This window comes from Leiobunum rupestre, chromosome 7 (genome assembly GCF_980474605.1).
Source record: "Leiobunum rupestre chromosome 7, qqLeiRupe1.1.hap1, whole genome shotgun sequence".
NCBI lineage: Eukaryota > Metazoa > Arthropoda > Arachnida > Opiliones > Sclerosomatidae > Leiobunum > Leiobunum rupestre.
The window spans coordinates 52,075,567-52,094,245 of record NC_143390.1 but is presented as its reverse complement, the minus strand read 5'-3'; the positions used below and the strand labels follow the sequence as shown (position 1 = coordinate 52,094,245).

The window sequence follows — 18,679 nt, the reverse complement described above, 5'->3', positions numbered from 1 at the left end:
CCAGACTTCTAAAATTCTTCTCGGCACCCATGACGTCAGAAAATGCGAAGCGTATCATTGGCTAATTGTCTGTAATACATTTCTTTACATCTGGGATTAAAAGCGGGTTGATTTAACACCCAGGAAAAAGTCCTATGCAGTAGTAATTGAAATAGGCATACACAAGCCTACGTAGTAGAAACTTGGAAGAATAAAACAAGTATACAGGAGTTGCGGAGAGCTGCGAAATCGGTTTCGTCAGTGATCGTGATCCACGCGATTCGGAGGGGTTCAAACGCGACTAGCGCCAGCTGCATTCGGGATTTTGTAACTATTCTCATTTTATAGCATGGTTTTCGCGTCGTCTGGTTTGTTTTATTCCTCCAAACAAATACGAGTCATTTAGGAAAAAGGTGCAAAGAATTTAGAAATGTTTCAAAACAAACCAGACGACGCGAAAACAATGCTATAAAATGAGAATAGTTGCAAAATTCCGTATGCAGTTGGCGCTAGTCGCGTTTGAACCCCTCCGTCTCGCGCGAGTTCACGGTCACTGACGAAACCGATTTCGCAGCTCTCCGCAACTCCTGTATACTTGTTTTATTCCTAGAAGGTAGAAAAACGATATGAAACCGAAGGCTCCTTGTAAATTCTTCTTAAAACGTCGGGTCGCGCGTGCCGCGTAGCGCGCGCGTAATTTTTTTATTTTATTTCGATAATAAGCCTAATATTATGATTAAAAACCTCGGATTTGAAAACTTCTACAAGTAAACAGAATCTCTCCACTTCAGTTCCTTCTATTTTAGGAATAAAACTACAGCTTTGATTTTCCCCAAATTGCTCGTGCTACGGAGGAGAGAAATTCGCTGAAAATTTCAGGATTTTGGGGAGCGAAAAAGGTCAGTTTCGGACTCAAAGTTAATACACTTAGGCTTGGAAATTTGTTTCGACAATGACATTTTTAAAAAGAGAACGTCTTGGGCTTCAAAACAAGCCCGCATTCATCCGTTTTTATTACTATCGATTTTTCGTGCAACCAACACTTTAATAGATGGCAGTAGCGTTGCCGTCGAATGGGAAATAATAAACAAGCCTGCTAACCTTCCGCAGTGCTTCCTTAGTTCTCGAAGCTCCCACCAGGCGACACTATTTCTACTGTTGAACTTCATTCCCTCCCTCCTCTCCTTCGCACGTAACATTCATTTGAAAAACGATTACATACCGACACTCGGACCCGGATGTTTTGACCCCGACCACTTTGACCCAAGCTTTAATTTTCTTATCTTCTTATTTTAGGTTTTTTCATTTTCGGGGATATTATTTTTTAGGTATTTTTTAAAATTTTTTGGCATATAAATAGTTGAAATTATTTCGAATTAGACAGTGTGAAATGGAGGTAATTAAGTCTAAGCGGGCTGAAGTTAAGTTGCCGCACGACGGACATCTATTTTAGTAGTGACAGATCTATTAAATTTAGGAGGTGTGACAAGCGATGTAGTTGTGAATGCAAATTGTGGTCGATTATAAAAATCGCACGAACTTGGAGTATTTGAGAGGCCTAGCCCATAGTTTTTTAAATGGACTAAACATATTTTATATATATGAATAAACGTATTTATTTTTTAATTAAGTATTTATTAATTGGGGATGGGGTCAAACTGGCTGGGGTTCAATCATCCTAGGGGTCTTAACGTCGGAGGTCGAAAAGCCTGGGGTCGAGCCGGCGGGGTGTAAACGTCACGTACCGTGATACACTTTTGGTAATTATGTAACTTTTGCAAAGGAGTAATATTTCCGATAACCAGGACCTGCAAGTTATTGTTTATATAGTGTTTGTGGAAATAATGGAAACTCGTCGCCTGTACGTTATGCAACAAGTGTTTTTGTTCAGACAGGTAGTTTTTTTTTTAAAAATTATGGCTTAGCTGAGGTATGACTTCGAAGTACCTTCTTCGTCTGCTTTTCATCAAACTGCAACGCACATTATTCGAACTTGCTAATTAACAACTGAATTTTAAAATAGCAAAACTATTTTGAACACGATACTTTAGGGAAGAGGGTGGCATATCATTTTACCTAGGAGGATAGGAAGGGAGGCGAAGTAGGAGGAATGAACGCGCCAGCATCCTTGTAAGAAGTTTAGCGCGCGCTCGGCGGCAAAATTTCGGAAAAATGGCGGCAACACGTAGCGTAGCGGCCGCAATCTTGCCGCCATTTTTCCGAAATTTTCCCGCCGAGCACGCGCTAAGCTTCTTACAAGGATGCTGGCGCGTTCATCCCTCCTACTTCGCCTCCCTTCCTATCCTCCTTGATTTTACAACTGTAAATACTAAAATGCAAACTAGAGTCAATTTCCCAGAAATCAGAAAGGTAACAAAGATACATTTTACGATGAGGTAGGGTACACGACGAATCATAATTTATCAATTTTCTGGAAGACTGAGGTGAATGAAATAAAAGCGTTCAACTGGTACCAAAACTAAAGAAGCCAAAGCCATAGTATCCTTTCCACAATACCCAGAATGTATTGAAGTTACTAAGATAGCATTAACCCCTGGTACCATCCTCACAGCTTTTGTGGAGAAAGTTCGTCTGTATTTATGGGGCATTCAAGGTCATACGACTCATACCATATAGCAAACTCGAATGGGAAAGCGGACGAATTTAAGCTACAAAGGCGGCGAGGATGGGAATCATAATCCTGTAGTCCAATATTCTTAGTAACTTCAATACATTCTTGACAATACAAACTTTAAATATCATTTAAACATATATATTCTTACCATTATTGAGCAGAGAGCTTGGCGTCACTAACTTACAGAGTGGTTGACCCTGTCCCAGTCGAAAATCGAATCTGGCGGCATTTTCGTTTGGTAGAAACGTAAATGTTTTTGGAAAGGGGATACTGGATGGACTCATTAATGGGCTTTCCGCGAAGAACAAACTCTGAGGACTAGTTGGGGTGATCAAGGGGGAAGTGCTCGGACTGGCGGCTTTCTTGAAATAAAACTTGGGCAGCGGGTTCCAGTGGAGTTGCGACGGGGAAGTGGTCGAATCTGGCGTGACGGGCGTCACCGGCGTCACTTGTACCGACGAGAAGGCGTCGTCCGCCTTTTCTTTGAACGACAAAGGCTGGAAGGCTGACGACGAAGCTGGAGTTGGCCATTCGAATTTGGGAATTTGTTTTCTCGTGCTCTTTTTACGGAGAATGTCATCGATTGAAAAAGACAAGTACTTCTTTCGAGTACTCTCGCTAAGACTCATCGTGACGCGGGGTATAGTTGAAAACGCGACTAAATCGACAAGTTCTTTGTCCTCGTCCGCGAGTTGTCGCGACACATGAGAGCTCCTTTATGATCCCAACATCGCGTTCCTCATTTGTGAATATAGCTTTTAATTGAAAGTGGTTTTTCCTCTTCAATTACCTAATACCGTCAAGTAACATTTTTGGGAAAATGGACAACGTTTTACAGAGATAAAAACGGAAGGCCTGACGCGAATTGACGCTTCAGATAATAAATCCTCGCTCTCGTTCGCGCTACCGGTGTTGCGCTTAAGGTCGAGCCTCTAAAAGGATTTTCTATGAAGCTACTACAATCGGAACAGATATCCCGTCACTGTCGGCGCTTTAAGTAACCACCGTGGGTTTTTGTAGATTTTAACCTAGGAAGATGAAGACTACGCATCCTGGAATAGAAAATTGTATACCCCCAATACGGACTCCCCGAGCTCTCTAAGGTGTCTCAAACCTTTAGACACACGACTTTTAGCGCCATCCCATGACAGCCAGAAAAACTACTTTTTTTAAATTTCGTCTGCTAGTTGTTTCAAACTTTGGAATTTTGAATTTCGCAGGCAGTAACGGATTTTAGTCGCGAACGAACCCCGAACTGATTTTAATAGTGGAAACAAATTCAATATGAGTGTTTAGATAGTTTAAGTAGAGTGTGTTTTTATGAGAGTTAAATAATGGGAAATACTGCTGTTTTGAAAATTGTCGTATGACAGCGCCCGGTGCGGTCGCACTGTACGCACCGCCTAGGGCCGCCGCTGGCGAAATTATATCTCGCCATGTCCACCACTTAGTACTATTTCAGTATGTAAGGGTGTAGGTTTGACCAGATTTTAAATATGAATGAGAAACCTAGCTCTAATCGGTGATATTAAGAAAACAATAAATGGACAGGTGAATACTGATTTGATCGGCATTTAAATGGAGGAGCATACTGGATGGCGATGTGCTAGATTGGTTAGCGAGTGAAAGCGGTCTAGCGAGTGAAAGCGGTCTAACGCGTCTGGCCGTCTTGTTGGTTTTTCCGGGTGGACTGGGACCGGAACCCGCGGAAACGCTGCACTTTCTATCAGCAGGAAGCGGACACTTATTTGACAACTTCACGGCGTTCCTTACCGAGAATCCGAGCAGTTTATTTTCCCGAAAAGCTTTTAAAAGTCGCTCATATTTACGAACCCATTTTCCCTCTCCTTATCGCTGGCCCGTGCGAACACCAGTTGCTCTTGTTACAACACGACCCTGATGCCGTACTTCACTCTTATTATCAAGTCTCTTTTTTCTTTCTTTTACATACGTACTAGGCCTTGTAAACTTACAAAACACCTTCCGTTTATGTAGTAACAAGAATGTATTTATTTATTTATCCTTAGGCAGAATAACCAAGTCTGAATGTATTTATTTATTTATCCTTAGGCAGAATAACCAAGTCTGAATGTATTTATTTATTTATTCTTAGGCAGAATAACCAAGTCTGAATATATTTATTTATTTATTCTTAGGCAGAATAACCAAGTCTGAATGTATTTATTTATTTATTCGTAGGCAGAATAACCAAGTCTGAATATATTTATTTATTTATTTATTCTTAGGCAAAATAACCAAGTCTGAATGTATTTATTTATTTATTCTTAGGCAGAATAACCAAGTCTGAATATATTTATTTATTCTTAGGCAGAATAACCAAGTCTGAATATATTTATTTATTTATTCTTAGGCAGAATAACCAAATCTGAATATATTTATATACTTAGGCAGAATAACCAAATCTGTATATATTTATATACTTAGGCAGAATAACCAAGTCTGAATATATTTATACTTAGGCAGAATGATTATGATGAGATGATTTTTAGCGTTGTTCCCCCGAAAGCTCACAGAGTAAGCTCCTTCCCCCAATTATCAATCAAATCAGACCTGTTTCTCATTGGTTCCCTAAAACTGACTTCTTCGGACGTCACTGAAGCTCACACCGGATAAACTCGACCATGATGCCCTTGGATCGAAGTTCTATCTAAGTATAAATAAATTCATTCTTGGAAAGGAACCATGGTCTAGTTTTCCACATGACGGGAGGGGGCACATGTCATGCGCGTTTGTTTGAGTCTCGTCCCAAGACGTCAGTTTTAAGGTCCCAATGAGGTACCCAATTGATTTGATTGACTTGAAGGGAATGGACTTACTGTTATACCGTGAGGTGGATTGTATGAAATGCTAAAAATCTTCTCAACAGAGTCATTTTCCGAAAATGTAAATTAATACATACTTCGTATTTGTATAGACTCCAAACTGACCTGTCAATTTGTCCTAAACCAGTGATTTCTTATGAATAAGCAGCAGTTTTTGCCATAAAAATAAATTTCTTAGAACTTATAATCATTTCAATCTATACTCGAAATCAGTGTTAATCGAGGTTACTAAGGCCTTCGGCATTTATTATAAATAAACCGAGGGGCAGATCACTTCCTTGATTGACGACGCACCCCTCGAAAGATTAAATCCGATTTAATTGTGATTATCTTGATTAAATTCAATTTAATCACGAATATTTTGATTAAATTCAATTTAATCACGAATATTTTGATTAAATTCAATTTAATCACGAATATTTTGATTAAATTCAATTTAATCACGAATATTTTGATTAAATTCAATTTAATCACGAATATTTTGATTAAATTCAATTTAATCACGAATATTTTGATTAAATTCAATTTAATCACGATTATTATGATAAAATGATTGTTTTGATTAAATTCAATTTAATCACGTTTATTTTGATGAAATTCAATTTAATCACGATTATGTTGATTAAATCAAGTTTAGTGATGATTATGTTGATTAAATCACGATTAATCATGATTAGAATTTTTAAATCTAATTATATAATGATTAAATGATTAAATCTGATTAAAATGATTTAACGGTTATCAAGAGACTACGAAAACTCCCATGTGTACTTCCTTTCAATAAATATTACAATTCTTGAATTTCAAATTCGAAAATATATCTACGGAAATAATACTTTTTACGAGGGCTGACCACAATCCGTTATCGGTGTACAAGCCCGTAGCTTTGACTCTACTAAAGCGATTACGTAATCGATTACAGAATTAGCACTATCAAAGGCTCTATTCGCTGTAAGCTGTAATCGATGTACAGAATTTAAGGAAATGGTTAGCCCCTCGACTTTTATCCAACTTCTTTCCTTTAAATTTTTATTAGTGTAATAAGAAGTATATAATATCTCTCTTACGGGAGAAGCATTCTACCTCTCTTTGTTAATTTTGTTCGCTATTGTATACCCTCACAGGATACCATTGAGTTGGGAATAAATAGAGGTACAACTAAATCTGGCTGGCGCGGGACCAATTTCGTTCCATAAGGAGACTTTATCAACTTTAACCTTATATCGTGGCGGCATCTGTCTCTAGTGGTGGCAACTATATTGCATTTGAATTTTTTCGCGAATCTGATGCGAAATTGAAATGTATGATTACTCGTAACAAACAAACCTTCGGCATATAATTTTGGTACAGTATTTACAGTTATAAAGAATTTACACAAGCGAAAAAATTGTTTAGAAGTAATATAAACCATTGTTTTAAATAAATCTGGATTAAACAAAAGAAACCTGGTTTAAACAACACATAACGATTATTTTTTAAATGATGTAAAAAATTCCAACTTTTTATCACACAACTCCATTACTAATTGGATCGTTAGATCTCATGCAGAATAGCATTCTGATTAATGGCAACATTATTGGGGGTATCTAACTTTCGCCCCTTTTTGAACCTAAAACTAACTTACAATTTGTACCCCCTTCCTTGTTATTTAAAAGTAATATTACGTGTATCACCCCTTGATCCATTTGGGGGGGTACACCCCCCTGCTTAATTACTTCCTTGGCCTACACATTCCTAACTAATATGCAATGTTCTGACAAGTATAATCTGACTCCAGCAATCCATTAGTTCTTAACGAGCTAAATACGGTCTTATTTCTAGCTTTTGGCCGTCTTTAGATAAAGCGCGCACAAATGAGTATGTTAGAAGAAACTTTCTCCACTTTTAATATTAATAAAAATATTCTTCGTCAAGACTACCAAGGGTGGCTAAAATTTCTTCTTGCATCCCAATTGGCGGCCATTTTCAAAGCAACGTAATGAAACTATTTATCTATGTTTCTAATAACTAATTAGAAAATTTGCTCCAAATGTACGAGATATGCTTATAATAATAATAGAAACCTCTATATCAGGCTAATGGTAAAGTCGATTAGGGGCAGACTGGATTCATGAAGCACGCGTTGAAAAGCCCTAAGCCTTAGACTTTACGCTTGGTAGAAATCAACAAATAATTTAAAAAACCCTAATGAAACATCGATCAAAGCCCCGAACAAATAAGAAGATAAAATGGATTGGTATTAGTCCGCAAGATACGCGCTCCCAAGGTAATTGCGAAATTGCGTATTTTCGTGACCAATTTCTGACCAGCTTTATAGTCTGTCATTAGTGACGGCCCTCTTTCTCGACTACTTTTAATAGAATAGATAAAATAGAATTAGGCCTTTTCTCTTTTTAAAAACCCCTAGATCAAATAAGATATTAAATAGTCCGAAATGTTATTTTCTGTCTAAAGTGAACTTTAATGTTTTGTTTGGATACCCGCGGGTCCGGCTGCACTCGTAATGAGAAGAAAGTAATGTTTGCAGCCGTAATCGTCCCGACGAAATTATTGTCAAATGGAAAACATACCGCTTCGGTTAACACCCGGTTTAACGTGTTTATTCCAATTTATAATCGCGTGTTCGTGAAACAAATCGACCAAACAAAGAACAACGTGAGACTTGAGAGTGTCTTCGTAATCGTACCGATTTTAGCTCAAGAGTCCGCTCTGCAGTTGGATACACGAAACGGCCCAATTTTCTCAATTATGAAAGTAAACGAAGAAGATAGTAGAAATGACAGGCCGTTCGATTAACGCGTGCAGGCCTGACGGTCGGTACCGCAGCGCGAGCGTGACTGATGGCGGTTCTTGTCGAGTTGACGCTGTCTTTACAATATTGCGCTCGCCATGTCGTCAACTCGTCACGCGTCGTTGACATCGAATAAAAAGAAACATTGCAGTGATCGTTTTGCACATTATATAGAAATACCCTGGCCAACAATAAAAATTAAGTTATTTTCCGCAGATACATATGATTATTGTATTGCCGCTCTATAATAATTTCCATGCGTTTTGTAGGACCTTTTTCCAGATATAATAGAAAGGGTATAAAGAGCTCTCTAGAAGTTAAGACAACAACATCGGATGGACCTAGACGTTCGCGAAACAAAATTCTTTAAAAAGGGAAAACTAGATGGTAGAATCTGCTCGAACTGCGCCGTGACAATCGAGAAAGAGTTCAACTCTGGAATGCTCTACTACAAAGCAAGTCCACATGTTGCGCTACCATACTACGCGAAAGGTGTCATTTTCCGGTAGTTAGTTGTTCTAACGGCCAGTAGCCCGCTACAGAAAAAACACGAGGGGGGGGGGGCATCTTGAGCCATGGGTGTAATAACCAATCATCAAGTCACATGCAAAGCTTAAGCGTCAAGGGAGGGGGGGGCGCATCAAGTGACTTTTGAAGCCTTTAATTCAGGTGGCCGGGTTATAATGCGTAGGAGGCTGGTGGAAAGCCCTTCACGCCAGACGAGCCAGCAGCTCCCCACACTAACTATTACCGTTAAACTAAACAAGTTTATTTGGAAGGGGAAACCGAAGAGATCGAAGGAAAACCCCTTTAAACATTGGTTAGAAAACTTGCAAACTCAACGCAAGAGTTGTTCCAAGTTTTGACCCGGTGCCAAGACCTAGAATCGAACACACCATTGTTGTGTGTATGGAATGATAGTTGGAAAGGTTAACAAAAATAAATCCAAGGAAGACACCGCCGAGATTCGAACTCAGGATCTCCTGTTTACTAGACAGGCGCTTTAACCAACTAAGCCACGGCACCGTCGACTGGTTTATCCAAATTGTTGTGTATGGAATGATACTTGGAAAGGTTAACTAACATAATCTTACAGAAATGCAATACCGAGATTCGAACTCAGGATCTCCTGTTTACTAGACAAGCGCTTTAACCAACTAAGCCAGGGCGCCGTCCACTCGTCCTTCCAAATTGTTGAGCGTATGGAATAATACTTGGAAAGGTTAGCAAAGAAAACTTCAAGAAAGGCACCGCCGAGATTCGAACTCAGGATCTCCTGTTTACTAGACAGGCGCTTTAACCAACTAAGCCACGGCGCCGTCAACCCGTCCTTCCAAATTGTTGAGCGTATGGAATGATACTTGGAAAGGTTAGCAAAAAAAACTTCAAGAAAGGCACCGCCGAGATTCGAACTCAGGATCTCCTGTTTACTAGACAGGCGCTTTAACCAACTAAGCCACGGCGCCGTCCACTCGTCCTTCCTAATTGTTGAGCGTATGGAATGATACTTGGAAAGGTTAGCAAAAACAACTTCAAGAAAGGCACCGCCGAGATTCGAACTCAGGATCTCCTGTTTACTAGACAGGCGCTTTAACCAACTAAGCCACGACGCCGTCAACTCGTTCTTCCAAATTGTTGAGCGTATGGAATGATACTTGGAAAGGTTAGCAAAAACAACTTCTAGAAAGGCACCGCCGAGATTCGAACTCAGGATCTCTTGTTTACTAGACAGGCGCTTTAACCATCTAAGCCACGGCGCCGTCAACTCGTTCCTCCAAATTGTTGAGCGTATGGAATGATACTTGGATAGGTTAGCAAAAACAACTTCAAGAAAGGCACCGCCGAGATTCGAACTCAGGATCTCCTGTTTACTTGACAAGCGCTATAACCAACTAAGCCACGGCGCCGTCAACTCGTTCTTCCAAATTGTTGAGCGTATGTAATGATACTTGGAAAGGTCAGCAAAAACAACTTCAAGAAAGGCACCGCCGAGATTCGAACTCAGGATCTCCTGTTTACTTGACAGGCGCTTTAACCAACTAAGCCACCGCGCCGTCGACTTGTCATTCCAAATTGTTGAGGGTATGGAATGATACTTCGAAAGCTAAGCAAAAACAACTTCAAGAAAGGCACCGCCGAGATTCGAACTCAGGATCTCCTGTTTACTAGACAGGCGCTTTAACCACCTAAGCCACAGCGCCGTCGACTTGTTTTTCCAAATTGTTGAGGGTATGAAATGATACTTCGAAAGGTTAGAAAAAATAACTCCAAGAAAGGCACCGCCGAGATTCGAACTCAGGATCTCCTGTTTACTTGACAGGCGCTTTAACCAACTAAGCCACGGCGCCGTCAACTCGTTCTTCCAAATTGTTGAGCGTATGGAATGATACTTGGAAAGGTTAGCAAATCAACTTCAAGAAAGGCACCGCCGATATTCGAACTCAGGATCTCCTGTTTACATGACAGGCGCTCTAACCAACTAAGCCATGGCGCCGTCGACTTGTTTATCCAAACTGTTGTGTGTATGGAATGATACTTGGAAAGGTTAGCAAAAATAACTCCAAGAAAGGCACCGCCGAGATTCGAACTCAGGATCTCCTGTTTACTAGACAGGCGCTTTAACCAACTAAGCCACGGCGCCGTTGACTTGTTTATCCAAACTGTTGTGTGTATGGAATGATACTTGGAAAGGTTAGCAAAAATAACTCCAAGAAAGGCACCGCCGAGATTCGAACTCAGGATCTCCTGTTTACTAGACAGGCGCTTTAACCAACTAAGCCATGGCGCCGTCGACTTGTTTATCCAAACTGTTGTGTGTATGGAATGATACTTGGAAAGGTTAGCAAAAATAACTCCAAGAAAGGCACCGCCGAGATTCGAACTCAGGATCTCCTGTTTACTAGACAGGCGCTTTAACCAACTAAGCCACGGCGCCGTCCAATCGTTCTTCCAAATTGTTGAGCGTATGGAATGATACTTGGAAAGGTTAGCAAAAAAAACTTCAAGAAATGCACCACCGAGATTCGAACTCAGTATCTCCTGTTTACTAGACAAGCGCTTTTTGTTTTTATTTTTTTTATTAAGACCAAAAGTATTATTTACATTTAAAAAACTTTTAAATAAAACAAAACTCAAGCAGTTATGAAAAATCGAAACACAATAAAACTTTTGACACCAAATAATCAAGCAGTCATAACATTAGCATTGAATAAATTCACTTAAAAAGTCCCAATAAAATATTTTTTAACACAGTACAATTCTGAGAGGTATCCGGCTTTAAAAGTTTCAATTGGTTAATAGTTTCTTTGCGAACACATGCTTTAATACGACTTGTTAGCACCGGAACCCGTGTTATTTTCCCGACACTTTTCAAATTACGACTCCGCCATATTTCGTCTTTAAGGACCGCGGAAAGCAATTTCGCCACCGACCAGAAAATTGGAGATCTCTTAATAGTGGACGGAACAATCGAAAAAACGATAAACTGGGCACGAGGCTCAGATATAAATCCGAAAATTGAAACTGGGAGCTTTAAAATTGTGATAAAAAGCCAGGTCCACCACTCCTGAACTACGGGACACGTTACAAAAAGATGACTGACTGTTTCGCACCGAGAATTACAAAATAAACACATATTGTCCGCGACAAGACCAGCATGGAGTAACCGTTCTTTGACCGGAAATGCTTGGTGGATGAGACGAAAGTTAATGTCCGCGTACCGCGTGGCCATTAGAGGGCAGGACACTTTTCCCCAATGCACTTGCACAAGTGGCGCGGAGAAAAAACCTCTCCAACGTTCTTCGCCTCGAGACTCCATGGAACACGCTTGCTTTACCAAAGAACGGTAAAAGTCGGATGATTTGAGCTCGCTGAAAACGACAGCCTCTTCTTTAGAGTTGATGACCCGAACCAATTCGGAAACCGGTGGCTCATGAACCAGAATATCCAAAGAGTCCACAAAATGAGCCCAGGCCGGTGGAATGAGCCGCAACATCTTATGATAGAGCGAAAGTATTGACCGGTCCAGTAAAAGCGGTCGAACCGATGAAACCATGTCCAAGATGACGGTATGAGGGAGGAAACCTGGGATGACCTCATACGTTATATCTCTCACAAGAACGAGCCCCGCGCGCGCGAAAGTAGCTCTCTCTTGCGCCGACGCGGAAAAACCGGTAACTCGCGGGTTCAGAAAAATCGGCTCAAAGACAGGATTCGCGTGCGGTAAAACAGTCCATTCATTGGCGACAAGTAATCTGTTCCACGCGCTAACAATACTGCGATACCGGGGAACCATCCCTGGTAATAGTTTCTGGTCGAACTGAAGCCGAAAGACTTTAAAGCCAATGCCCTCATAACCGCCATAAAAGGAGAGCAAAAACCGTGAGACGTCCTTCATCGCGGAATCAGAGGAGTCGCCGATAAAGCCTGTAATTTCTTTTAAACGGAACGCGAGGTTTTTCAGCTGGAAATCGACGAGGCCGTACCCCCTTCAGATTTCGGACGAATTAATGTTTGGTAATCCACGTGACGCATGCCAGGACCCCAAATAAAATCCATCACCGCCGTTTTAAATCTTTGTGCCCAGGCTAATGGCAAATCTACCGAGCTCAGAGTATGCCAAAGCGTGGACGCCGCCAGCACGTTAATGACGACAATTTTGCCCGTTAACGTAAGACGACGTTGTTTCCACGAACGTAAAGTACCGGAGAACTTGTCCATTCGGGGGTTCCAGTTAAGACGGAGCAATTCTTGACCATCGTTCGTTAAATAAATCCCCAAAATCTTCAGTGGGTCGCCACTTATGGACACCCCAGAGATCACCATCGGAAGGCGATTGCGATACGACCCAAGCCACTGCGCCTGACATTTCTTTACGTTTAATTTGGCTCCGGACGCTCGACCATACCGCTCGTATTCATGAATAGCCTCGACCATACCATCAGTTGAACTGGTTAGAATCGTATTATCGTCCATGTGCGCAAACAGCAAAGGTAAGTGGCCGGTACCAAACATCGGGAGCCGTGGAATAGCCGGATTGCGCAACAGCGCAGCGAAAAGCGGTTCTGTCGAAAGGATATAGAGGAGGGGACTAAGCGGGCAACCCTGGCGAACTGAACGGCGCAGGGGAAAAAAATCCGTCAAAAAGCCATTGACCCGGACACATGACTTGGCGTGGACTAGAAAGGCTTGAATCCATTTGAGGAAAAAAGCACCAAAGCCCATACTGCGAAGCACTTCAATCAAAAAGGACCAGTCCACTTGATCAAATGCCTTCTCCAAATCCAGTTGTAACAAAACTCCTGGTGCGTTTGTTGCCGATACAAGGTCAGACGCCTCCAGCAAGAAGCGAGGCGTCTGCGATATGTCCCGGCCTCTCACCGCTCCCGTCTGGCATGGAGAAATTATATCCGGCAAAAGAGGTGCCAGCCTATTAGCAAAGACCTTCGCGAGTATTTTATAGTCTACATTGAGCAGCGATATAGGACGCCAAGACGCCAAAAAAGTTAGATCGCCGGACTTAGGGACAAGCAAAATCAGACCCTCAGTCATTGTACGGGGCAGTACACCATCCCGAGCAATCGTGGCCAAAACCCGAAGAAAACCTTCCTTGACTAAAGGCAAGAGAAATGACCAAAACTCGACTGTGAAGCCATCGCGGCCAGGGCTTTTCCCCCGCTTCATTGATTTTAAGGCCGTAACAATCTCCGACCAGACAATGGTATTGTCCAGGCTCCGCCGTTTGTCCTCTGATACTCTTCCCTGTACCAAGGAAGAAAAAATCCCGCCAGCTACGGGATCTACCGGTGCCTTAGCATAGAGCCTCGCATAGTATTCAAAAATATTCTGACGAATAGTGGTACCGTCGCGGGTGATCTCGCCACTGGACAATGTAAGCGACTGAATCGTTTTTTTCCTTTGCCGAAAATTTTCGAGGCGCAGAAAAAAAGAAGTAGGATTTTCGTCGGCTAAAAGGTGCTGGGCTTTCGCACGAACTGCGGCACCAACGAACTCATGGGCGGTAACTTGAGAAAGGGATTCCGTCAAAGCAATAAGTTTGGTTTCTTCATCAACTGACAAATTCCGACGAGCAAGGTAAGCATTAATCTCTATTTGCAATTTGGTTTTATGCGCGCGACGATGCGAGGCCAAATGTTTGGAGTAAAAAATAGCGTAATCACGCAAAGATATTTTCAAATCTTCATACCACCGAAAAATATCTTCCCGGTAGTCAAGTGAGGTTTGGCTTCGTTCCACTATACGAGTACAACCAGTGAGAAAGTTATCATTCTCCAACAAAGAGGAATTAAAAGCCCAAGTTCCCGGCCCTCTCGGAGAACCAGACAGATAAATTTGCACTATGAGGGCTTTATGATCAGAAAAAGGAAAAACCATGTAAGTGCAACGAGATAAAAGAGCTAGTTCGGGCCGCCGAACGAAAAAGTAGTCTATTCGGGAGAATAAATATCGCCCAAAAACAAATCCAGCCCGCGAATATTCAAATTGCGAAGGATGGTAGTTTGAATATTCGCGCTTTAACCAACTAAGCCACGGCGCCGTCCAATCGTTTTTCCAAATTGTTGAGCGTATGGAATGATACTTGGAAAGGTTAGCAAAAAAAACTTCAAGAAATGCACCACCGAGATTCGAACTCAGGATCTCGTGTTTACTAGACAGGCGCTTTAACCAACTACGCCACGGCGCCGTCGACTCGTTCTTCCAAATTATTGTGTGTATGGAATGATACTTGGAAAGGTTAGCAAAATTAACTCCAAGAAAGGCACCGCCGAGATTCGAACTCAGGATCTCCTGTTTACTAGACAGGCGCTTTAACCAACTAAGCCACGGCGCCGTCAACTTGTTTATCCAAACTGTTGTGTGTATGGAATGATACTTGGAAAGGTTAGCAAAAATAACTCCAAGAAAAGCACCGCCAAGATTCGAACTCAGGATCTCCTGTTTACAAGACAGGCGCTTTAACCGACTAAGCCACGGCGCCGACGACTTGTTTATCCAAATTGTAGTGTGTGGAATGATAATTGGAGATGTTAACAACAACAACACCAAGAAAGGCACCGCAGAGATACGAACTTAGGATCTCCTGTTTACAAGACAGGCACTTTTACCAACTAAGTCACGTCGCGGTTGAATTATACATCCAAATTGTTGTGTGTATGGAATGATACTTGGAAAGGTTAGCAAAAATAACTCCAAGAAAGGCACCGCCGAGATTCGAACTCAGGATCTCCTGTTTACTAGACAGGCGCTTTAATCAACTAAGCCACGGCGCCGTCGACTCGTTTAGCCAAATTGTTGAGCGTATGGAATGATACTTGGAAAGGTTAACTTAAATTATCTTACAGAAATGCACCACCGAGATTCGAACTCAGGATCTCCTGTTTACTAGACAAGCGCTTTAACCAACTAAGCCACGGCGCCGTCCAATTGTTCTTCCAAATTGTTGAGTGTATGGAATGATACTTGGAAAGGTAAGCAAAAAAAACTTCAAGAAATGCACCACCGAGATTCGTACTCAGGATCTCGTGTTTACTAGACAGGCGCTTTTTTTTTTTTTAATTATATCATTAAAAAAATACACGACGCAACAAGATAATAGAACAAGAAAAAAATACGAAGTAACATTTGAAAAATCGGTCGCGAAAATGAACAGCGATAAAGAAAGAAAAACGATTAGATAATATTGATTAAACAATAGTGAGAAATAAAAAAATTAAGCAACGTATCAAACACTATTAGGCAGTACATGTTGTAGAAAGAATTCATGAACAAAAATAGGCTAAATTAGATAATAAACAGCATTAAAGACGATTAAGAAGAAATAAATTAACGAAAAAAAAACTCCTTATTGAAAATGAGAAGCAAAGGCTTAGAACCGACAGAACACAGAAAAGGCCGCAAAACATTAAGAAAATCCATCACCATTAATTTGTAACTTATACGTTGAAACCGTAATCATCCGGGATCACAAAGTCCTTATCCAGAGGACTGGTAACAGGCTGACCCTGATACCGACACACCCGAGCAAAATATTCGTTCTCTGAAGATGGCGGCCAAGCAACCTCCTTAGGCCACCACTCAGGCCGGCGATGACCCTTGAAAGGGTGCAGACGCATAGCAACGGGAACCCTTTGAACTTTCGTAGCAGAGCCAGAAGAAGAAGACAGCTTCTTACCGACATCGCCATCGCTTGACGACATCGAATGCTTAGCACTCCGACGCGGATCAGACTTGACACCGGCATCGACGATGGAAGATTCACCACTACCGGCCCGGACTGGAGAACCTTGAGGAATAGCGACTGAGGCAGGATCGACGACCATCGCTTCACCGTCACCACCACCGCCCGACGCCGCTTCTAAATCGCGGGATGCCATCCGGGGCCATAGAGGACACTCCCGAACAACATGTCCCTGCTTCTGGCACTTAAAGCACTTGAAATCAGGACAATGGCGATAAATATGGTCAGGAGAATAACACTTATTACAAATTTTCAACTGAGAATCATGTCGGACAGCGTAAAACTTCTCTCGACCAACAGCATCGGCAACTCGTAAGCGATATGGTAATGATGACAGACTCTCAGGTAAGGTAACACGAACGGTACGAAGTCCGCAATAGAATGATGCCTTTTTATGCCAAACAAGCGGACCCTTGATTTCACAGCCAAGCGACGTTAATTTGGATAAAACGGCTTCATCAGTCACAAACTCAGGTAAGTCCGAAAAGGCGACAGTCACAGTCTTCGCAGAAACGCTTGAAATTTCATATATCTCACCATCAATATCCAAGCCCGAATCTATAACGCCCTCGACATCGGCCAAAGTCTTCAAGGTGAGAATGTAACCACCCTCATCACAGACAACTAAAGCAGAAGCACAATCCAGACCAAAGTTCGCAATCACCGCCGTAGACACAACTTCAAAACTTGGTAGATTTCGTTTAAAATCAATAAAAACCGATCTTTTGAATGCGTCCATCCTGGGTAGAAACACCCAGGAGGGATTACCAAATTAATAAATTAACAACTATTGAATTAAATGCACGAATAATAACCGAAAGAAAAATAAATTGGCAAAATACCCCGCTTAGGCTTAGCGCGACGAAAACACGGAGTGCAAAATCGAACGACCTGCACTCTCCAAAAGCTCGAACGCAACTCCCTAGACAGGCGCTTTAACCAACTACGCCACCGCGCCGTCGACTCGTTCTTCCAAATTATTGTGTGTATGGAATGATACTTGGAAAGGTTAGCAAAAATAACTCCAAGAAAGGCACCGCCGAGATTCGAACTCAGGATGTCCTGTTTACAAGACAGACGCTTTAACCAACTAAGCCACGGCGCCGTCGACTTGTTTATCCAAATTGTAGTGTGTGGAATGATAATTGGAGATGTTAACAACAACAACACCAAGAAAGGCACCGCAGAGATACGAACTTAGGATCTCCTGTTTACAAGACAGGCATTTTTACCAACTAAGTCACGTCGCGGTTGAATCATACATCCAAATTGTTGTGTGTATGGAATGATACTTGGAAAGGTTAGCAAATTTAACTCCAAGAAAGGCACCGCCGAGATTCGAACTCAGGATTTTCTGTTTACTAGACAGGCGCTTTAACCAACTAAGCCACGGCGCCGTCAACTTGTTTAGCCAAATTGTTGAGCGTATGGAATGATACTTGGAAAGGTTAGCAAAAACAACTTCAAGAAAGGCACCGCCGAGATTCGAACTCAGGATCTCCTGTTTACAAGACAGACGCTTTTTTTTTTTTTTTCTTTCTCCGTCTACTCGCGTCAGCGCCTCTACGACCGCACTTCACCCATATCCTTACCCTCTCTTCTATCACCAAGAAAACTCAAAATGGTTAGCACTTTCGCCTCGCAGTGGCGCCGTCGACTTTTTTATCCAATTTATAGTGTGTGGAATGATAATTGGAGATGTTAACAACAACAACACCAAGAAAGGCACCGCAGAGATACGAACTTAGGATCTCCTGTTTACAAGACCGGCACTTTTACCAACTAAGTCACGTCGCGGTTGAATTATACATCCAAATTGTTGAGCGTATGGAATGATACTTGGAAAGGTTAGCAAAAATAACTCCAAGAAAGGCACCGCCAAGATTCGAACTCAGGATCTCCTGTTCACAAGACAGGCGCTTTAACCACCTAAGCCACGGCGTCGTCGACTCGTCATTCCAAATTGTTGAGCGTATGGAATGATACTTGGAAAGGTTAGCAAAAATAACTCCAAGAAAGGCACCGCCGAGATTCGAACTCAGGATCTCCTGTTTACAAGGCAGACGCTTTAACCAACTAAGCCACGGCGCCGTCGACTCGTTCTTCCAAATTATTGTGTGTGGAATGATAATTGGAGATGTTAACAACAACAACACTAAGAAAGGCACCGCAGA

General features: G+C 41.8%; 17 non-coding genes across 17 annotated transcripts; all 17 read right to left on the bottom strand.

Moving 5' to 3' along the window:
- Positions 1-9,200: 9,200 nt before the first annotated feature.
- On the bottom strand, positions 9,201-9,274 carry TRNAT-AGU (transfer RNA threonine (anticodon AGU)). Its single transcript has one exon. It is a non-coding gene; the product is annotated as a tRNA-Thr (tRNA).
- A 219-nt stretch (positions 9,275-9,493) lies between these two features.
- TRNAT-AGU (transfer RNA threonine (anticodon AGU)) lies at positions 9,494-9,567 on the bottom strand. Its single transcript has one exon. It is a non-coding gene; the product is annotated as a tRNA-Thr (tRNA).
- A 73-nt stretch (positions 9,568-9,640) lies between these two features.
- Positions 9,641-9,714, bottom strand: TRNAT-AGU (transfer RNA threonine (anticodon AGU)). Its single transcript has one exon. It is a non-coding gene; the product is annotated as a tRNA-Thr (tRNA).
- Positions 9,715-9,787: 73 nt separating this feature from the next.
- TRNAT-AGU (transfer RNA threonine (anticodon AGU)) lies at positions 9,788-9,861 on the bottom strand. The gene has a single exon. It is a non-coding gene; the product is annotated as a tRNA-Thr (tRNA).
- Positions 9,862-9,934: 73 nt separating this feature from the next.
- Positions 9,935-10,008, bottom strand: TRNAT-AGU (transfer RNA threonine (anticodon AGU)). The gene has a single exon. It is a non-coding gene; the product is annotated as a tRNA-Thr (tRNA).
- A 73-nt stretch (positions 10,009-10,081) lies between these two features.
- Positions 10,082-10,155, bottom strand: TRNAT-AGU (transfer RNA threonine (anticodon AGU)). The gene has a single exon. It is a non-coding gene; the product is annotated as a tRNA-Thr (tRNA).
- A 220-nt stretch (positions 10,156-10,375) lies between these two features.
- TRNAT-AGU (transfer RNA threonine (anticodon AGU)) lies at positions 10,376-10,449 on the bottom strand. Its single transcript has one exon. It is a non-coding gene; the product is annotated as a tRNA-Thr (tRNA).
- A 73-nt stretch (positions 10,450-10,522) lies between these two features.
- TRNAT-AGU (transfer RNA threonine (anticodon AGU)) lies at positions 10,523-10,596 on the bottom strand. The gene has a single exon. It is a non-coding gene; the product is annotated as a tRNA-Thr (tRNA).
- A 219-nt stretch (positions 10,597-10,815) lies between these two features.
- Positions 10,816-10,889, bottom strand: TRNAT-AGU (transfer RNA threonine (anticodon AGU)). The gene has a single exon. It is a non-coding gene; the product is annotated as a tRNA-Thr (tRNA).
- Positions 10,890-10,962: 73 nt separating this feature from the next.
- Positions 10,963-11,036, bottom strand: TRNAT-AGU (transfer RNA threonine (anticodon AGU)). Its single transcript has one exon. It is a non-coding gene; the product is annotated as a tRNA-Thr (tRNA).
- A 73-nt stretch (positions 11,037-11,109) lies between these two features.
- TRNAT-AGU (transfer RNA threonine (anticodon AGU)) lies at positions 11,110-11,183 on the bottom strand. The gene has a single exon. It is a non-coding gene; the product is annotated as a tRNA-Thr (tRNA).
- A 3,841-nt stretch (positions 11,184-15,024) lies between these two features.
- Positions 15,025-15,098, bottom strand: TRNAT-AGU (transfer RNA threonine (anticodon AGU)). Its single transcript has one exon. It is a non-coding gene; the product is annotated as a tRNA-Thr (tRNA).
- Positions 15,099-15,171: 73 nt separating this feature from the next.
- On the bottom strand, positions 15,172-15,245 carry TRNAT-UGU (transfer RNA threonine (anticodon UGU)). The gene has a single exon. It is a non-coding gene; the product is annotated as a tRNA-Thr (tRNA).
- A 218-nt stretch (positions 15,246-15,463) lies between these two features.
- On the bottom strand, positions 15,464-15,537 carry TRNAT-AGU (transfer RNA threonine (anticodon AGU)). Its single transcript has one exon. It is a non-coding gene; the product is annotated as a tRNA-Thr (tRNA).
- Positions 15,538-17,536: 1,999 nt separating this feature from the next.
- Positions 17,537-17,610, bottom strand: TRNAT-UGU (transfer RNA threonine (anticodon UGU)). Its single transcript has one exon. It is a non-coding gene; the product is annotated as a tRNA-Thr (tRNA).
- A 218-nt stretch (positions 17,611-17,828) lies between these two features.
- Positions 17,829-17,902, bottom strand: TRNAT-AGU (transfer RNA threonine (anticodon AGU)). The gene has a single exon. It is a non-coding gene; the product is annotated as a tRNA-Thr (tRNA).
- Positions 17,903-18,522: 620 nt separating this feature from the next.
- Positions 18,523-18,596, bottom strand: TRNAT-UGU (transfer RNA threonine (anticodon UGU)). The gene has a single exon. It is a non-coding gene; the product is annotated as a tRNA-Thr (tRNA).
- Positions 18,597-18,679: the final 83 nt, after the last annotated feature.